Source organism: Erythrolamprus reginae, chromosome 3 (assembly GCF_031021105.1).
Source record: "Erythrolamprus reginae isolate rEryReg1 chromosome 3, rEryReg1.hap1, whole genome shotgun sequence".
Taxonomy (NCBI): Eukaryota; Metazoa; Chordata; class Lepidosauria; order Squamata; family Dipsadidae; genus Erythrolamprus; species Erythrolamprus reginae.
In genome coordinates, this window is record NC_091952.1 from 104,021,753 (window position 1) to 104,039,143 (window position 17,391).

Genomic DNA, 17,391 nt, shown 5'->3' on the forward strand with positions numbered 1-17,391 from the left:
AATATCCTGTAAAATCTTAACAGGAAAACTGATAAACAAAATAATGTGTTTATGGAAAAAACCTCCTTATGTTTGGTTCCAAAAATAGTGCTTTCTATGATAGGAACATGAGAACTGTGGCAGAACTCATTTTTCTTCACTGTTAATATCTTTTTCACTGCTGTGATTAGTTGATGAAATAACATCGATGGGGCTATAAGTTGGCATGGAAGGTGCTGTAATACTTGTAGTTTAGAGTTGAAACTCTCGTTGTTAAAGGAGACAATCACACCTTGAGTTTTAGATATGCTCACAAATACATGCATAGCATTTTTGGTTAATCATTCCAATATTGCTAATGTTTTTTTCTGTTCCAGCAATGGAAAATCCTGAAGTGCTTGTAGGCAGCTGCAGTACTCAGGATGATGAACATTTATACAATGTAAAACATCATGCATCAATGTGCCAACTTCTGGAAGATCAGTTAAGAAGAAAACTTAATTTTTTCTTTATGAATCCCTGTGAAAAATTCTGGGCCCGAGGAAGGAAACCGTGGAAGCTGGGCATACAAATTCTGAAAATAGCTATGGTCACTATCCAGGTGAGATACAAAGCTGCAGTACAATTATTACTTACACATTTTTAGCTACTGCTATATAAATTCAAGAAATTATAACCAGTTGAGTGACAACCTCTGATTTACTGCTTCTTTAGAGACTTGTGTTTTTAGAACCATCTGTACGGTTGGTATTTGAAACTTTCAGACCTTAATACAGGCTGTCCTCGACTTATAACCATTTGTTTAGCAACTGTCTAAAGTTACAAGGGCATGGTCGTATGATTAGAATTTGGGCGCTTGACAGCCAGCATATACTAATGATGGTTGCAGCATCCTAGAAACATGTGACCTGCATTTGCAATCTTCCCAGTTGGCTTCCAACAAGCAAAGTCAATAGGGAAAGCTGGATTTATTTAGCAACCGCATAATTCAATCAATTACTGCAGTGATTCGTTTAAAAACCATGCCCCCCCCCCCATTTTTAAAAATAAAATCAGGTACAACTCATGTAATAATTGCCTTGCTTAGCAACAGAAATGTTGGTCATAATTGTGATTGTAAATCAAGGACCATCTGTAAGTATTGAATTGGGAAATTAATTTAATAACCAGCATACTCGGGATAAGGACATTCTACCGCCCCTTCTCTGAGGAGTGGGGGAGATATAGAATGACTCTTGACTCTGAGCAAATTGTGACTTTACCACCTGAGACCTTGGTGCTGTTGTTATTTGCTGCTGACTGGGTTCACTTTAATCAACTGAATTGCTACACTATTACCTATATTTTATATATTCTATATTTTCTATTTGTATTTATTTTATTTATTAGTATTTTAACCTTCAGTATTTTAATTATAAATTGATTCATATTTTAACTAAATTATTGGGGTGGGGGTTTAGTGATGGATAACTGGGGTGGGCATAGGGTGTATGGAGCAAATGATTGGTATGGATGGGACGGATGGGATGGGTGGGGTCATAGTATGGGTGAGATGAATGGGAGTGATGTAAATAATACACTTGGCCAACCTGGTGCCGGAGAGGCAGGAGGGGGGGGCAGCTATCTCTGGGGTGACAGAGGGTCAGGATATCTCAGTGCTGCTGGGGAGAGGCAGATATGGCGGGAGCCACGGAGCTAGCCGTTCCAGGGGAAGGAGGGATCGTTGCTTAATAACGATCCCTTGTTCCGGCTCCGTGAGCTCAACCCAGAATACTGGTGATGAGTGTAAGTCTGGCCCTGATACTCAATGCCAGGTCGGTGGTAAATAAAGCTCTCCTCATCCGGGATCTGATCCTGGATGAGGAGGCCGACCTGGCATGTGTAACTGAAACCTGGCTGGGCCCAGAGGGAGGAGTTCCTCTCTCTGAAATTTGCCCAGCCGGGTTTCAGATATGGCACCAACCTCGACCCCGGGGAAGGGGGGGAGGAGTGGCTATTATAGCCAGGGAGAGCCTTTGCCTGCATAGACTTGTTGCTCCGGAGATTGCGGGTTGCGAGTCCCTCCTGGTGAAGTTGGACTTAGGGTTTCAGGTGGGCTTGTTTCTCACGTACCTGCCTCCCAGCTGTGTGGCACAAGCCCTGCCTGTGCTGCTCGAGGAGGTAGCCGGGCTGGCGGTGGGGTTCCCTAGACTTATTGTCTTGGGGGACCTCAACCTGCCGTCACTCGGCGAATCCTCTGGACTGGCACAGGAGTTCATGGCCACCATGGCAGCCATGGACCTGACCCAAGTAGTTCAGGGTCCGACTCATGAGGGGGGGCACTCACCCGACATGGTATTCCTCTCTGAGCAACTGAGTAATGGTCTGAGACTAAGGGGCTTAGAAGTGTTGCCTTTGTCATGGTCAGACCATTTTCTACTGCGGCTTGACTTCCTGGCTCCAATCCTCCCCCGCAGGGAGGCGGAACCAATTAAGATGTTCCGCCCCAGACGCCTGATGGATCCAGATGGTTTTCAGAAGGCGCTTGGGGTTCTTCCAGATACACTCGTCCACAGTTCGGCAGAGTCTCTGGCTGAGGCCTGGAACAAGGCTGCAGCGGAGGCCCTTGACCGAATTGCGCCGCTGCGACCTCTCCGTGGCACTAGACCCCGTAGAGCTCCATGGTTCAACGAGGAGCTCCGGGAGTTGAAGCGCCAGAAGAGACGTCTAGAGAAGCGATGGAGGAAGAGTAAGTCCGAATCCGATCGAACACTTGTAAGAGCACATGTTAAGACTTACAAAGTGGCGATCAAGGCGGCAAGATGCGCGTATCATGCCGCCTTGATTGCATCAGCGGAATCCCGCCCGGCCGCTCTGTTTAGGGTAACCCGCTCCCTTCTTAATCAGGGGGGAGTTGGGGAGCCCTTACAGAGTAGTGCCGAGGACTTTAACACGTTTTTCGCTGATAAAATCGCTCGGATCCGGGCGGACCTCGACTCCAATTGTAAAACAGAGTCGACTGACAACGAGTCAGACGAGGTGACTGGGGCTAAACGTCTTTGTCCATCTGTCTGGGAGGAGTTTGACTTGGTGACACCTGATGAAGTGGACAAGGCCATTGGAGCTGTGAGTTCCGCCACCTGTTCGCTGGATCCGTGTCCCTCTTGGTTGGTTTCGACCAGTCGAGAGGTGACACGGAGCTGGGCCCAGGAGATTGTCAACGTCTCCTTGGGGAGGGGGTCCTTTCCGGCCCTTTATAAGGAGGCACTTGTGCGCCCCCTCCTCAAGAAGCCTTCCCTGGACCCAGCCGTGCTTAATAACTACTGTCCAGTCTCCAACCTTCCCTTTATGGGGAAGGTTGTTGAGAAGGTGGTGGCACTCCAACTCCAGCGGTCCTTGGAAGAAGCCGATTATCTAGGTCCTCAGCAGTCTGGATTCAGGCCCGGCTACAGCACGGAAACTGCTTTGGTCGCGTTGATGGATGATCTCTGGCGGGCCCGGGACAGGGGCTTGTCCTCTGTCCTGGTGCTTCTTGACCTCTCAGCGGCTTTCGATACCATCGACCATGGTATCCTTCTGCGCCGGCTGGAGGGGTTGGGAGTGAGGGGCACTGTCCTTCAGTGGTTCTCCTCCTACCTCTCCGGTCGGTCGCAGTCGGTGTTAGTGGGGGGTCAGAGGTCGACCTCTAGGTTTCTCCCTTGTGGGGTGCCTCAGGGGTCGGTCCTCTCCCCCCTGCTATTTAACATCTACATGAAACCGCTGGGTGAGATCATCCAAGGGCATGGGGTGAGATATCATCAATATGCCGATGATACCCAGTTATACATCTCCACCCAATGTCCAGTCAACGAAGCGGTGGAAGTGATGTGCCGGTGCCTGGAGGCTGTTGGGGCCTGGATGGGTGTCAACAAACTCAAACTCAATCCAGACAAGACGGAGTGGCTGTGGGTCTTGCCTCCCAAGGACAATTCCATCTGTCCGTCCATTACCCTGGGGGAAAAAACATTGACCCCCTCAGAGAGGGTTCGCAACTTGGGCGTCCTCCTCGATCCACAGCTCATATTAGAGAAACATCTTTCAGCTGTGGCGAGGGGGGCGTTCGCCCAGGTTCGCCTGGTGCATCAGTTGCGACCCTATTTGGACCGGGAGTCACTGCTCACAGTCACTCATGCCCTCATCACCTCGAGGTTCGACTACTGTAACGCTCTCTACATGGGGCTACCTTTCAAAAGTGTTCGGAAACTTCAGATCGTGCAGAATGCAGCTGCGAGAGCAATCATGGGCTTTCCTAAATATGCCCATGTCACACCAACACTCCGCAGTCTGCATTGGTTGCCGATCAGTTTCCGGTCATAATTCAAAGTGTTGGTTATGACCTTAAAAGCCCTTCATGGCATCGGACCAGAATATCTCCGAGACTGCCTTCTGCTGCACGAATCCCAGCGGCCTGTTAGGTCCCACAGAGTGGGTCTTCTCCGGGTCCCGTCAACGAAACAATGCCACTTGGTGGGACCCAGGAGAAGAGCCTTCTCTGTGGCGGCCCTGGTCCTCTGGAACCAACTTCCCCCAGAGATTAGAACTGCCCCTACCCTCCTTGCCTTTTGTAAGCTACTCAAAACCCACCTCTGCCGCCAGGCATGGGGGAATTAAGACTTCTTCTCCACCTACGCTGATACAACTGTATGTATGGTATGTTTGTACGTATGCTGGTTTTATACATTAAGGGGTTTTAAGTTAGTTTTTAGTATTGGATTTTTACTGTATATTGTTCATGTATATTGTTCATGACTGTTGTTAGCCGCCCCGAGTTTTCGGAGAGGGGCGGCATATAAATCCAATAAATTGAATTAAATTGAAATTGAATTGAAATGACCTGTGTTCTTACACACTGAATATTTTGGAAGAAAATATTTTTGTCAAGTATTTAGTATTGACAAATTTAATAATATTATATGTATCTTCATCATATGTTCTCCATCTGTGTTGCAAAAGAACTTTCATAAGTGCCAGCTAACATAGCTATCTCGTTTAGGAATTATAGAACTTTTAGTCCAAATATTTGATGGATGCTGGATTGGGGTAATGAACAGAATAGGCTATTAGTCAAGTGGAGACAATGAACAAAATCAAGATTATAGTTGCAGTTTCATTTCATTATTATATATGTCACTGTTCAGCCTTCTACTAATTAAATGCTCATTGTTCACCAACTATAAGGAAATCTGTGTGTTCAGAATATAGTATGAAAATGTCCAATATGAACTATACTAATATTATATTAGGTTTTTATTCAGCAAAACAGATCCAAGATCAAAAAGAATAAAATAGTCATGATATTGAACTGTGCTAAATTATAAGTGTAACAAGAATATAGTTACATAAATATAGGAGGAGTCTTTGACCACTGAATGAAAATAAAAGTTGTAAATCGGAGGGATGGTACCCAGCTCTTTTTTCCTATATGTTCAATTCCTGATTTATTTACCTTTCACACTCTCAGGGTAAAATGAAACTACCAAGAGAATGAGTAGGGAATGGTGGCAGAACTACTGTATTTTTCGGAATATACAGATAAGAGGCACCCTTTTCCTCCCTAAAAGAGGCTGAACATTTGGGTGTGACTTATATTTTGAATGTTACTTTTTCAAAGTTTTTTTCCCCAGCCCTAGCAAGGTGCTGACAATCTTCTCTGCTTCCTATGCCCTCCGAAGAAGGTTTTTTCCAGCCCTAAGTCTTTGCAGGCTTGCTTTCATTCCTACCCCCTCTGAAAAAGGCTTTTTCAGCCCTAACCAGAGGATAAAATAATGTGTTTGAGCTGAACTGACTAAGAACACTAACCAGATGAATACCTGATAGGTAGATTCCCCCCCTCTATTTTACTCCCCCAAAACTAAGGTGCGTCTTATACTCCAGTGTGTCTTATACTCTGAAAGATACGGTAGCTACGAATGCTCCATCAATTAAAAAATTTAATGTACTTGTGGTCAGAATGGACTTTTTGAGTATTTTAGCTGAAGAATTCCCTTTCTATTGATATTTTCAGCTTGTAGTTTTTGGTTTAAGCAATCAAATGGTGGTTACATTTAAAGAAGAAAACACGGTATCCTTTAAGCATCTATTCCTGAAAGGCTATATGGACAACATGGATGACACCTATGTAGTGTACACGCAAACAGAGGTCTATGACCAGATCTCTTTCGCAATAAACCAGGTAATATTTATCTATCTATCCATCCATCCATCCATCCATCCATCCATCCATCCATCCATCCAACCATCTATCTATCGGCTGTATGTTCCAGCATAAGTCTGGAATGACTCAAGCAATTTTAAACAAACTTGGTACACAGATGATTTACCCTCTGGAAACAAATACTGTGGGAGTAAGACACCCTAGTACCCCTTAGTGTGTGTGTGTGTTCCAGCATAACTCTGAAACATCTGGGCCACTAATGAGAGCGAGTGCAGCGTCCTAGAGTGGACATTGTCTATGATTCACTTCTGTCACAGCTTCCTCTAGAAAGCCAGCCATGACATTTGCCCTCCACTGGACGAATGGGAAAGCACTTGATATTCCCTTCTCTTGACAGAAGGTGGGCCAAAGTGCCATGATTGTAGAAAGGGTGGGAAAGAGGAGTGCGTTGGAGGGGGGAGGGACAGGGCAGGGGTGATGGGCATGGGGGTAGGGGGAAGAAAGGCCCCTCTCAAAGACGACGCCCCCTGGTGGATTTGGGGCAAAGTGCCAAGATTGTAGAAAGAGCGGAAAGAAGATCACATGGGAAGGGGAGGGCAGGGGTGATAGGCATGGGAGTAGGGGGCAAAATACCCTTCTCAATGGCTCCCTGTCAGACAAATGCTTTGAGGTCTATAAATGCCCGTGTAGCGCTGGGTTTTCAGCTAGTATTTTATAAAATATTGTACACTGAACCTAAACTAAGCTTGAAAATAGCGCCGGCGGACTTACCCGCCGGCAGCATTTGCAGAAGGGCCAGGGAGACATCGGACTCCTCATGGCGGCCGCCATTTTGTTTTCGGCCGAAATCTCGCAAGACGAGATTTCGGCCGAGAGTCAGGCCTACGTGGCCTGACATGCTGCATGGTCCGGGCGGGGCTTGCTGGCCCTATTTAAGGGCTTGCAGGCCCTGGGCCAAGCCTTTTCGCCCAGACTTGCAGCCTGAGCAGACACTCGGTTGCGTTCTGCTCAGACGCCATTTTGGAGCGGCCTCATGTGCGGCCGCCATTTTGGGGTGCTTCTGGTCTGGCGGAGAGGCCTGGATCCGCGGTTTCGGCGGCGGAGAGCGTGGAGAGCAATGCTGGTGGTCTCCTCATCCCCCTCGGGCCCGAGGGGGAGTGGTGAACTCGCCCCCTTTTTCTTACCCGGCTAGGTGGGGGGGGCGCTTTAGGGGCTTATCCCCGGTAGGGCCTGGGCCTTGGTGCTTGGCCTTGGGACTGGGGTTTGGTGGAGGTTGGTGTACCCCTCTGTCAATTTTCCTGGCTAACGGGTAGGATGGCCCCAAAGAAGAGGCAAGCCAGGGCCCCTTTGGCCCAGCCTGCTGTACGGCCCAGGAGGGCCCTTAGGCCTTCGGCCCGGGCGCGGGCCAACATGGTGGGGACCCTAGGGGTGGTCCCTTCGGAAGGGGGGGTGGGAGTCATGCCCACAGCCCCTCACCCCGATGTTTCTCCTGCTCTCTCTTGGGCCAGGGTCTTGGAGAGACTTGACGAGCTGGAGCAGTGGCGGTCCGGCGCGGGCCCTGGTGGACCCCTCTCGCCTGCAGCTGCGGCATTGGGAAGGGATCCAGCAGAAGCAACAGCCCAGGCCGGGCAGATGGCCCATACCGGGCAGATGACCCATACCGGGCAGATGGCCCAGTCCGGGCAGATGGCGGCATTTCCGGGCCCCGCGTCGATGGGGCCCTCCTGGATGTCTTCGACCCCGTATGGGGCAGGTGAAGCCGCACCACATGCCACATCTCCTTCACTTTTCCCCTTGTCCGGTGCGGGCTTTCCCCCGCCAGGTTTGGGGAAAGGGGTTAGTGCCCAGAATTGATAACGGATCAGGGGGGGTACCGTCTGATGCTTAAAAAGGTACCCTTGCCCTGACCCCCGCAAGCCACAAAATTGCTGTAAAGCAGCCACCGGGCACACAGACTGGTCGGCGGCTGCGCTGAGCTCTATCCTAACCCCTCTGTGTGACTGATCTGTCTTGGAATGTCTCACCAAAAGTGAGACACCCCCCTGCCTAAAGGCTAGATCAGTATACTGGAAGGCACGGAGCGACGTGTCAGCCTGCGAGGAGGCCATTGCCTCATTGACCCTAAGGGCCCCAAAAAACATGACACAAGTCGCTGCCCTAAAAAGACGGGCCTCGTACAGAGAGGCACACAGACTGTCCAAGGCCTGATTAATCAGTGACAGCTGCTGAACCGTCAGGGCTTGATGAGTGTCAGAAGGAATCCCCTGTCGCTCCCTCACCCAGCCTTCCAGCATCTTCTGAATGCGGAAGTCACCAGAAAAATCACTAAAAACCCCCCGCCTTGGACAGAAAGGCGAGGCCGGCTAACCTGGACCTAATAGTCCTAACTGACAGGCCACGCTGCCTAAGCAGGACACAAAATTCAGCCAGGTGCTCAACTGGGGCAGGCCAACTATGGGGGTAACCCTTACCCTGCCTTAAATCCCCAAACTCCTTACCTGCACGCTGGTAAGCCCGCAGGGTGCCCGGTGCTACCGAGAGGGCGATAGCCCTGGAGGCCTTGTCTCTCCACCGCTCGGGAGCCTGTCCAGGCTCCAAAGGTGGTCTGGGAATGCCTCCGGCGACTCTCGGGCCCATGGGGCCAGGGTCCAAAACCTGGACAACTGACCACGGGACAAGGCATCAGCCACCCCGTTATCTAGCTCGTGGACATGCCTAGCCAAAAACAATGTGTTTAGGGACAAGGACATGTGCACAAAATGGCGGACAAGCCGCATGACCCTGTCACTCTTGGAGGACAGGGCATTCACAACATGGACAACCGCTAGGTTGTCACACCAAAAATGCACAGTCTTGTCCCTAAACTGCTCACCCCAAAGCTCTAGGGCCACTATCAAGGGGAAGAGCTCCAAAAAGGTCAAATCCTTAACCAATGAAGAGGCATTCCATTCCGGAGGCCACACCGACCAGCACCACTGGTCACCTAGCACTACCCCAAACCACAAGTCCCCGCAGCATCAGAGCAGAGCTGCAACTCAGCTTCCAAAAGAAGCTCGTGCCTCCAAAAAGACAATCCATTAAAGTGGTCTAAAAACTCCCGCCACACGCAGAGGTCAGCCCTGACCCCTGCACATAAGCGGGTACGATGATGGGGCAAACAAAGCCCCTTCATCGCAGTATACAGCCTCCTAGAAAAGGCCCTTCCCGGCACATTAACCTGGCAGGCAAAATTAAGTATCCCGGCTAGTTCCTGGAGCTGCCGCAGAGTGACCTTCCTGGAGCCCAGAACCGCATCAAGCTTATCCCTGATTTTAGCCAACTTGTCCAGGGGCAATCTGGAAGATTGCTCCTCTGAGTCCAATTCTATAGCGAGGAAGGTAATCTTGGTGGCGGGGCCTTCGGTCTTCTCAGAGGCTAAAGGCACCCCCAACTGAGCACAAAGGGCTTCGAAGTCCCGCATTAGAGCAAAACATTGCTCTGAATGCGCAGGCCCCGCCATCAAGAAATCATCAAGGTAGTGAACGACCGAGCCCAGACCACTGCGCCTCCTGAGCGCCCACTCCAAAAAGGTGCTAAAACTCTCAAAAAGAGAGCATGAGACAGGGCAGCCCATGGGCAATGCCCTGTCCACATAAAAGCCACCTTCAAAATGGAAGCCCAACAGCTCGAAGTCATCTGGGTGTATGGGGAGGAGCCGGAATGCCGACTTAATGTCGCATTTACCCATAAGAGCTCCAACCCCACACTTCCTAACTATGGCCACAGCCGCATCAAAGGATGCGTACCGGACTGAACAAAGCTCGTCAGGAATGAAGTCATTCACTGACTCCCCTTTTGGAAAAGACAAATGGTGAATCAACCTAAATTCACCACTCGCCTTTTTGGGGACCACCCCCAATGGGGATACACGAAGATTCAGAAAGGGAGGCTCTGGGAAAGGCCCAAGGACCCTGCCCTCGGCTACCTCCTTCCGAATCTTATCCCTAACAATGTCTTCATGCCCTACAACCGATCTAAGATTGTCGGACATGATGGTCTTCCTAACCCTCACATAAGGGATCCTAAATCCCTTGGAAAAACCTAGCAAGAGAGCAGCCGCTCTTGAGCGAGGGTGGTAGTCAACCAACCAACCCTCAAGTGCTTTTAGGTTAATTGGGCTGGGCCCCTTTTCCCCCAACCACTGGGGGAGGTTTTCCTGGACCCCCACCCTTCTTTTCCGCCCCCTTCTTGGGGCGGGGGCACACGGAGGAGGCATGGGACCCCCCACAATTCCCACATGCATGTTTATACTTGCAAAAGGGACGAAAACACGCCCCCTTCACAGCAAACTCATGACAAGTGGGGGAGGCACCCTTCCCCACTGCCCCAGCAGCCGCCTTGGCCGGCGTGGCTGCTGCGGGCTCCTCCTCCGTAAAATGACCGCTATCGGTCCGATCACACCCTTCCTTGCCGGACATATGCGTGGCCTGGAACCATAGGTCCGGCACCACCATATCCCAGGGAAGGGAGGCATCGTGAGCAATACGCATCCTAAAGCCCTTGTCGTAGTGACGCCATATAGTACCTTTGTACTCAAAATTCGCCCTGGCAATTAAATCAATATATTTAAGCATAGAAGAGGCCCTAGCAGGCTGCCTTTGTATCACTAATGACGCATAAGTCAGGAAAGCGTACAGCCACGAGCTGAAACACTTGGTGACTTTGGTCTTTTTAGGCTTCTCCCCAGGGACTACATCTTTGTCTTGCTTAGGGACCTCTCTGTTTAGTAAATAGAAGAGGTCCACATACTCCCCCTTCCAAATAGCCTCCTTCACGGACGGGTGGAGGTGATATCCCAGGGGAGTGGCAGGTAACCCGCAGGGAATGGCCCCGGCCTTTATACTGGCGAACGGGTCCCACACGGTGTTGTTCCCCATGCCTAACACCCCCAACCCTTGGGGGTAGGCAAACAACGGGGGCGGGGGCATAATAGCGGGAGCTTGAGGGGTCCAACCCCCTACCCCGGGCACCCCAGGCCCCAGCAGCAGAGCCGGCCCATGGGCCGGCGCCGCTGCCGAGGAAACCGGGGACCACACCTGACCACATGTGCCTGCAGGTGACCCCATAAAACTAACCCCGCAATGGCTCAGGTAGGCATGGATCCCGCCGGCTATGGAACGCATTCGTTCCATATCGCCGCCGCCACTAGCGCAGCACTTTCTGGTTTCCCGGCCCATCGGATTCGGGAGATCGGCCGCTGGCGGTCAGCGGCATATTTGGGTTATGTTAGGCCCGCTGAGGATTCTAGGCAGGGCTTAGGCTAGGTAACCTCTCTGTGTGTGTCCTCTTCCAGGTCCCCATGCCAATCAGAAACCGACGGCGCTGCTGTGTGGCCACAGCATGGTATTTTGGGCTTGCCGCTCAGCAGCCAGAAGCACCATCGGGACCCAGTTGTCATTGGGACGGTGGGTCAATGTGGTTTGGATGGGCCGAAGAGGTATGCGGTGGGAGGGGCTCCTACCGACGTTGCTGGGCGGGCAGCATCCCAGGGCTGTACCCGGCGCTACTGGGCGGGCGGCTACCCAGGGTCACGCTCAGATGGGACTGGATGGGCGGCATCCCATTGCTGCACCCAGATGGCTGGTCTTGCACCTCGGTGGCAATGACCTATGCCTGCTTGGTGGTCTACCGCTGATCATCCAGGCGCGCGAAGACCTGCGGTGGCTTCGCACGGTGTGGCCAACCATGCAAGTGGTGTGGTCAGAGATCCTCCCGAGGATCGTGTGGAGGGACGCCATTTCCCTTAGGGCCATTCACCGGGTCAGGCGTAGAGTAAATAAGGCCCTGGGCAAAACAGTTAGGGAATTAGGTGGGGTTGTAGTGGCCCATCCCCTCATCACTGTAGATCGGCCGTGGCTTTACCGGGCCGACGGCGTTCACCTGTCAGAGCAGGGGAACACCATTTTCTTACAGGACCTGCAGCGGTCTCTGCGTGAGCTGGCGCAGCTAGAGGGGGGAGTCGGGGGGCCAAGATAGAGATCTGACCCCCGCTCCGTGGCAGTTTAGGGGCGGAAATCTGGGTGGTGGTTTAGCAACTGCGCGTTCTCCCTTGGGCATCTTTGGGGTTGATTGACAGGTTCTCTCCAAGCTCATGGTGGGGGGCTACCTGAGCAGTTGGGGGGAACCTGTCTTTGGGTCCCGCACATTGAAGTCCCCGGGTAGGGGTGAGCCGGCGGGACCCCCCTCATGCAAGTGCATGGCAGGGTCTCAGGTGAGGGAGAGGTCCCTCACCTGGACTAGCTTCGAGCTACGCCCATAGTTGCCCAGGAATGTTTATTGCTACGTCATTTCCGCCCCGGAAGTATTTGTTTGACCCTGCAGGTCCACTGTTTGGGTCATAGTTACGCATGTTGATTTATGCTAATTTATGCTAATTTAATTAAATCAATTATGCTAATTTATTATTAATAAAAATGACCCAGTTTAAATCCAGCTCTTGTGTCCGTGTCATTACTCCGTCTCTTCTGCAAAGCCAAGTCATTATATGTAAACAGATATGAATGGAAGGAAAATCACATTGGTTTCCTATACCATAGAGCTTGCATTGGCTCTAATGAGGCAAGAGATGCAGACCTTTTAATTCCATAGTAACCTCATGAGATAAAGGTAACACAGGCAATTGGCCCATAAAAATGAGGTTTTCTATGACTGAATCCATTTCACCGAGTTTTATTTGAACCTTAGTCTTTGTAATTCTATTCATGAGATCAATAAATCTGAAAAGCAGTATGTTCCATCGCAGACATTCTCTTGCGTCTCCAATTAGTTCAGTTTTAATTATCAGGCAACTCCATTAACTGGTTGTACCTTGTCGCTTAGTTCTTACAGCTGCGTGCTAATTCGGTTGGAAATCACGCCTACGAAAAGAAAGGATCAGAAGAGACGCCCATGGCAATATGTCAGTACTTCTACAAGAGAGGAATTATCAGCCCTGGAAATGACACTTTCGATATTGACCCAGAAATTGAAACTGGTGATATACTGAACTACTCAAATCAGATAGATTGTTTCTGTGTGTGTGAGAGAAAGGAGAATGAGAGTGGGGTGGGCGGAGGTCAGAAAGAGAGACAACTTGAGCAAACTCATAGAGTTTAAAAGCAAACACATAGTAATTTCCAGTATCATTACAATATAATGGGTAGACACTTCAGATGTTTTATTTGTACAGGAAGAAATTCAACTACTGCAGATAGTCCTCACTTAGCAATTGCTTCATTCAGTAACAGTTCACAGTTACGACAACAGTGAAAAGGTATATTTAAGACCAATCCCTGAACTTGCAGCTATTGCAACATCCATTGTCACCTTCTCAGCTTGTTTCCAACAAGCAGAATCATTGTGGAAAATGGCAGGAAGTCACAAAAGTCATATGCCATTTTGCTTAACAACCTGAGGTGATTTGGTTAATGACTGCAGTGGAACTGTCATGGGATGTTTCACTTTATGACTATATCACTTAGTAACTGTGATTAGTAAGTGAGGACTACTTGTACATTAGAGTCTTGTTTAAGTCATGAAAACTGCAGTAGTGGTGCTTCATTTAATTCCTTGCCCCATTTCACTCAAATGATGTCAGCTTCAGTCAGACCTAGTATATTCCATATAGATGTACATTGTTTATATCTATGGAGATTCTCAGTCATCCAGGTTATGGTTGTCCTGAAGGTGCTTTTTCAAGAAGTAACTGGACTTTCTGGTTTTTCTTTGAAGATGTTTTGCTTCTCATCCAATAAGCTTCTTCAACTCTGAGCTGAAGAAGCTTCATGGATGAGAAACAGAACATCTTGAAAGAAAAACCAGAAAGTCCAGGTGCCTCTTGAAAAAGCACCTTTAGGGTGTATGTGGTTTAGTTTCCAAGTGGCCTGATACCCTGCTGATAAAAATGGCTGACTCATAGCCCAGTGTGTTGACTTTATTGTATCTGAAGCAGGTTCTTCATACTGGTAATTATTGAACAGAGTTAAGGGTGCATCTACTTGCAAGATACTGTAGTATAATCAAAATTGAAGCAATTGATGTCCCTCATCCACAAAAGTGTCTTGCCAACTCAACATTGCAAACATCACCAACACTAATTGGTGATTCAGGTTCATCATGAACTTTACTATTAGGAAAAGTGAGGCAGTGCCCTCAGACTGTAGACATGTGATAGAAAGCATTAGTAACCTGTTGGATGACATAAATGTTTGCTGTGTGGATTATTTTGCGCTCTTACTTTTGCCATGAAGTATTGAAGAAAATGTCACCTTACAATGCACTTACAAATCCAGTTAGCTTACCTGCCTGAGCCAATCATGTTTATGTGCTTTAGGCAAATACCGAAATATATTGGCTGACTCTACTGGCCTCTGAAACTTTGTGAATAAATTTGAGTGGACAGTCTTAACTGTTCAACATGAATATTGATTACTGAACATATAGAATTATTGGTAGTGTCTGTTATGAGAATTCAGAAGCATTGTGACTTATTTTTGGAGTTTGGAAATAGTGACATAAATAATAATCTCTTAGCGAACTAATGTAGTAAACATATGTGCACAACATTTCCAAACAATACCAAAAGCTGAATTCTGTAAGGATATCTTAGCTTAAACCTCTTGGGTATGAAAGATATTAAAGGACTGTTGAAAGATTGAGGGTCTTTTCTTGATATATGTGTGCAATTACATGAACCAATGTGTAACATATACAAATAATTACAGTACAAGAACTTTCTGAATTACTGTTTCTTCATTTTATTCAGATGGAAGTAATTCATAACTGCATTGAAACATCATTCTACAGTCATAAGTAGAAGGGCCTGTAACCATAGAAATTAGGGTATTAGGGTACTGATCTGTGGATCAAGTATAAAATTTCCTTTTTGGGTTTATTTTTAACAAGCAGATATTTTCAGAGATTCTTTATCAAATAAGAATTCCCATAAGGCAGAAGTTCAGTAAGTACATGCATTAAATTAATGAAAAAACATAGCTGCTTTTTTCTTGCAATTATGAAGAAAGATTTTACATCTTGTGTTATTTAGATAAGACTACTAGTGACCAGATTGGATATAATTTCCTTATTACTGATTTTCTGTCTTCCTCATCTTTATTTATTTATTTATTTATTACTTAGATTTGTATGCCGCCCCTCTCCGAAGACTCTTTTATTAAATATTGAGTATTTTCTATATGCCGTAAAGCATCTGTCTTCCCACAGAGTGTCTTTATGTGGAGCCAATACTACCTCTGGAAAATGGGACACTGAGGAAGACTCCTTTCAATTTTACTTTAGACTTCCAGAGGTGAGGAGAAATAAAAGTTGCTGGCATTCTTGAATATTTTTGGTAATGGTGAAATAAAGCTCCGGTCTCTGTTCTAGACTTGTAACTCTGACACTCACGTTCAAACTGAAGGCCATTAATCTCCAGACCGTTCAACAACATGAACTCCCAGACTGCTATGATTTCACACTAACAGTAAGTACAGAGATGGAGTCCTTGGAACTTTCTGAGCTTGGTTGTTTATGTACAGATAAACTAGGAAGCAAGTAAAAAAAATTGAACTGATGAAGACTTGTAATTAGTCATTTTCTGAAGGGCAGGTTTGGGATGGGAGAAATGGGCCTAGATTGTGTTAGCGTCTTCTTAAAGTGGACTATTGCAGTATATACATTAGCAACTTAGAAGTAGAGAATGAAGTGAAATGATAACGCTGAAGCTAATCACGAGGCAGGCACCAATGATTTATTGCTACCAGAGATTTGCCTGCCCACAGCTGCAAATACCCATTTGGTAAATCAGTTATTCTTTGTGTGTGTGTGTTTGTCCTGCAATTCACATTAATTCTCGCGGTAACTCACCTATTTTCCTTTTAGTTAAGTTCAAAACATAATTCTGTATAGTATTAGCTTTTTGACAATAATATTAACAATAATATTAATACTTTTGCTTATACATAACTGTATTGTACATTTTAAAATTTGTTTGCGGCGCAGGCGGAGTAAGAGTCGGACACAAGGTATAAATAGGGTCACTTTTATTAAACCAACTCAAATTAACTATTTAACCAAATAAACCCACGTGACCTGCAGGGGTGCATAAATCAAATGGGGGCGGAGTTAACTTTCCAACAACCTCAACTGAGCAACTCTAGGGCGAAAGCTCCTTGCCTGGGTGCAGGGTCATGGTAAAATTACACCTGCCCCCTGCCCCTTGCCACGCCCCCACGGCGTGTGGGATGGCTCACCACTGGTCTCTGATAATCCCCAGGCAGCGAGCCACAGGAGCGACCCCCTCCCCGAACCCAGGCCGATCGAGCCCTGTAATCCGAGAAGGAGATCGCCCCTCACCTCAGTAGAGGTGCCCCTAAAGGAGATCACACAGTTGCTGCTTATGCCCATTTCCGCCCCCTATCGGCCGTCCCCCCCCAGTGACCTTGAGGGGGGGGCACTAGTTGGTGAGTCCACCCCCTAACCGCACTCCCACGCACAGAGTGGAGTAGGCGAAAAAACAACCACAGCTTGGCCAATTCACTGTGGCTGCAAAGAATTCCTACTCGGCCCCCCGAAGGGCGACCCATCATATGCACCCTGTAACAGAGGGAGGGTGGGCGGGTGTCTCACGCTGCCGGGAGAAGAGGACTGCGCCACGAGGCAGCCCCTTTTATAGGGCTGCCTCCCTCTCGCCCGGCCGATGGTGCCCAGCGCACCCCAAACTCATCACTGCGGCCGCAGGCTCCACCCACAACAGGGCGGCCTCCTTCCCCGGCCGCGCCGCAACCCACGCCGGCTGGTAAGTCACCAGCGGCATTGCGGCGCAGGCGGAGTAACAGTCAGACACAAGGTATGGGTATAAATAGGGTCACTTTTATTAAACCAACTCAAATTAACTATTTAACCAAATAAACCCACGTGACCTGCAGGGGTGCATAAATCAAATGGGGGCGGAGTTAACTTTCCAACAACCTCAACTGAGCAACTCTAGGGCGAAAGCTCCTTGCCTGGGTGCAGGGTCATGGTAAAATTAAACCTGCCCCCTGCCCCTTGCCACGCCCCCACGGCGTGTGGGATGGCTCGCCACTGGTCTCTGATAATCCCCAGGCAGCGAGCCACAGGAGCGACCCCCTCCCCGAACCCAGGCCGGTCGAGCCCTGTAATCCGAGAAGGAGATCGCCCCTCACCTCAGTAGAGGTGCCCCTAAAGGAGATCACACAGTTGCT

The 17,391-nt window shown here is 48.6% G+C and overlaps 1 pseudogene; it reads left to right on the forward strand.

Moving 5' to 3' along the window:
• The first annotated feature begins 358 nt into the window (after nucleotides 1-358).
• Nucleotides 359-17,391, forward strand: part of LOC139165369 (mucolipin-3-like) — a 40,756-nt pseudogene continuing 23,723 nt past the window's right edge.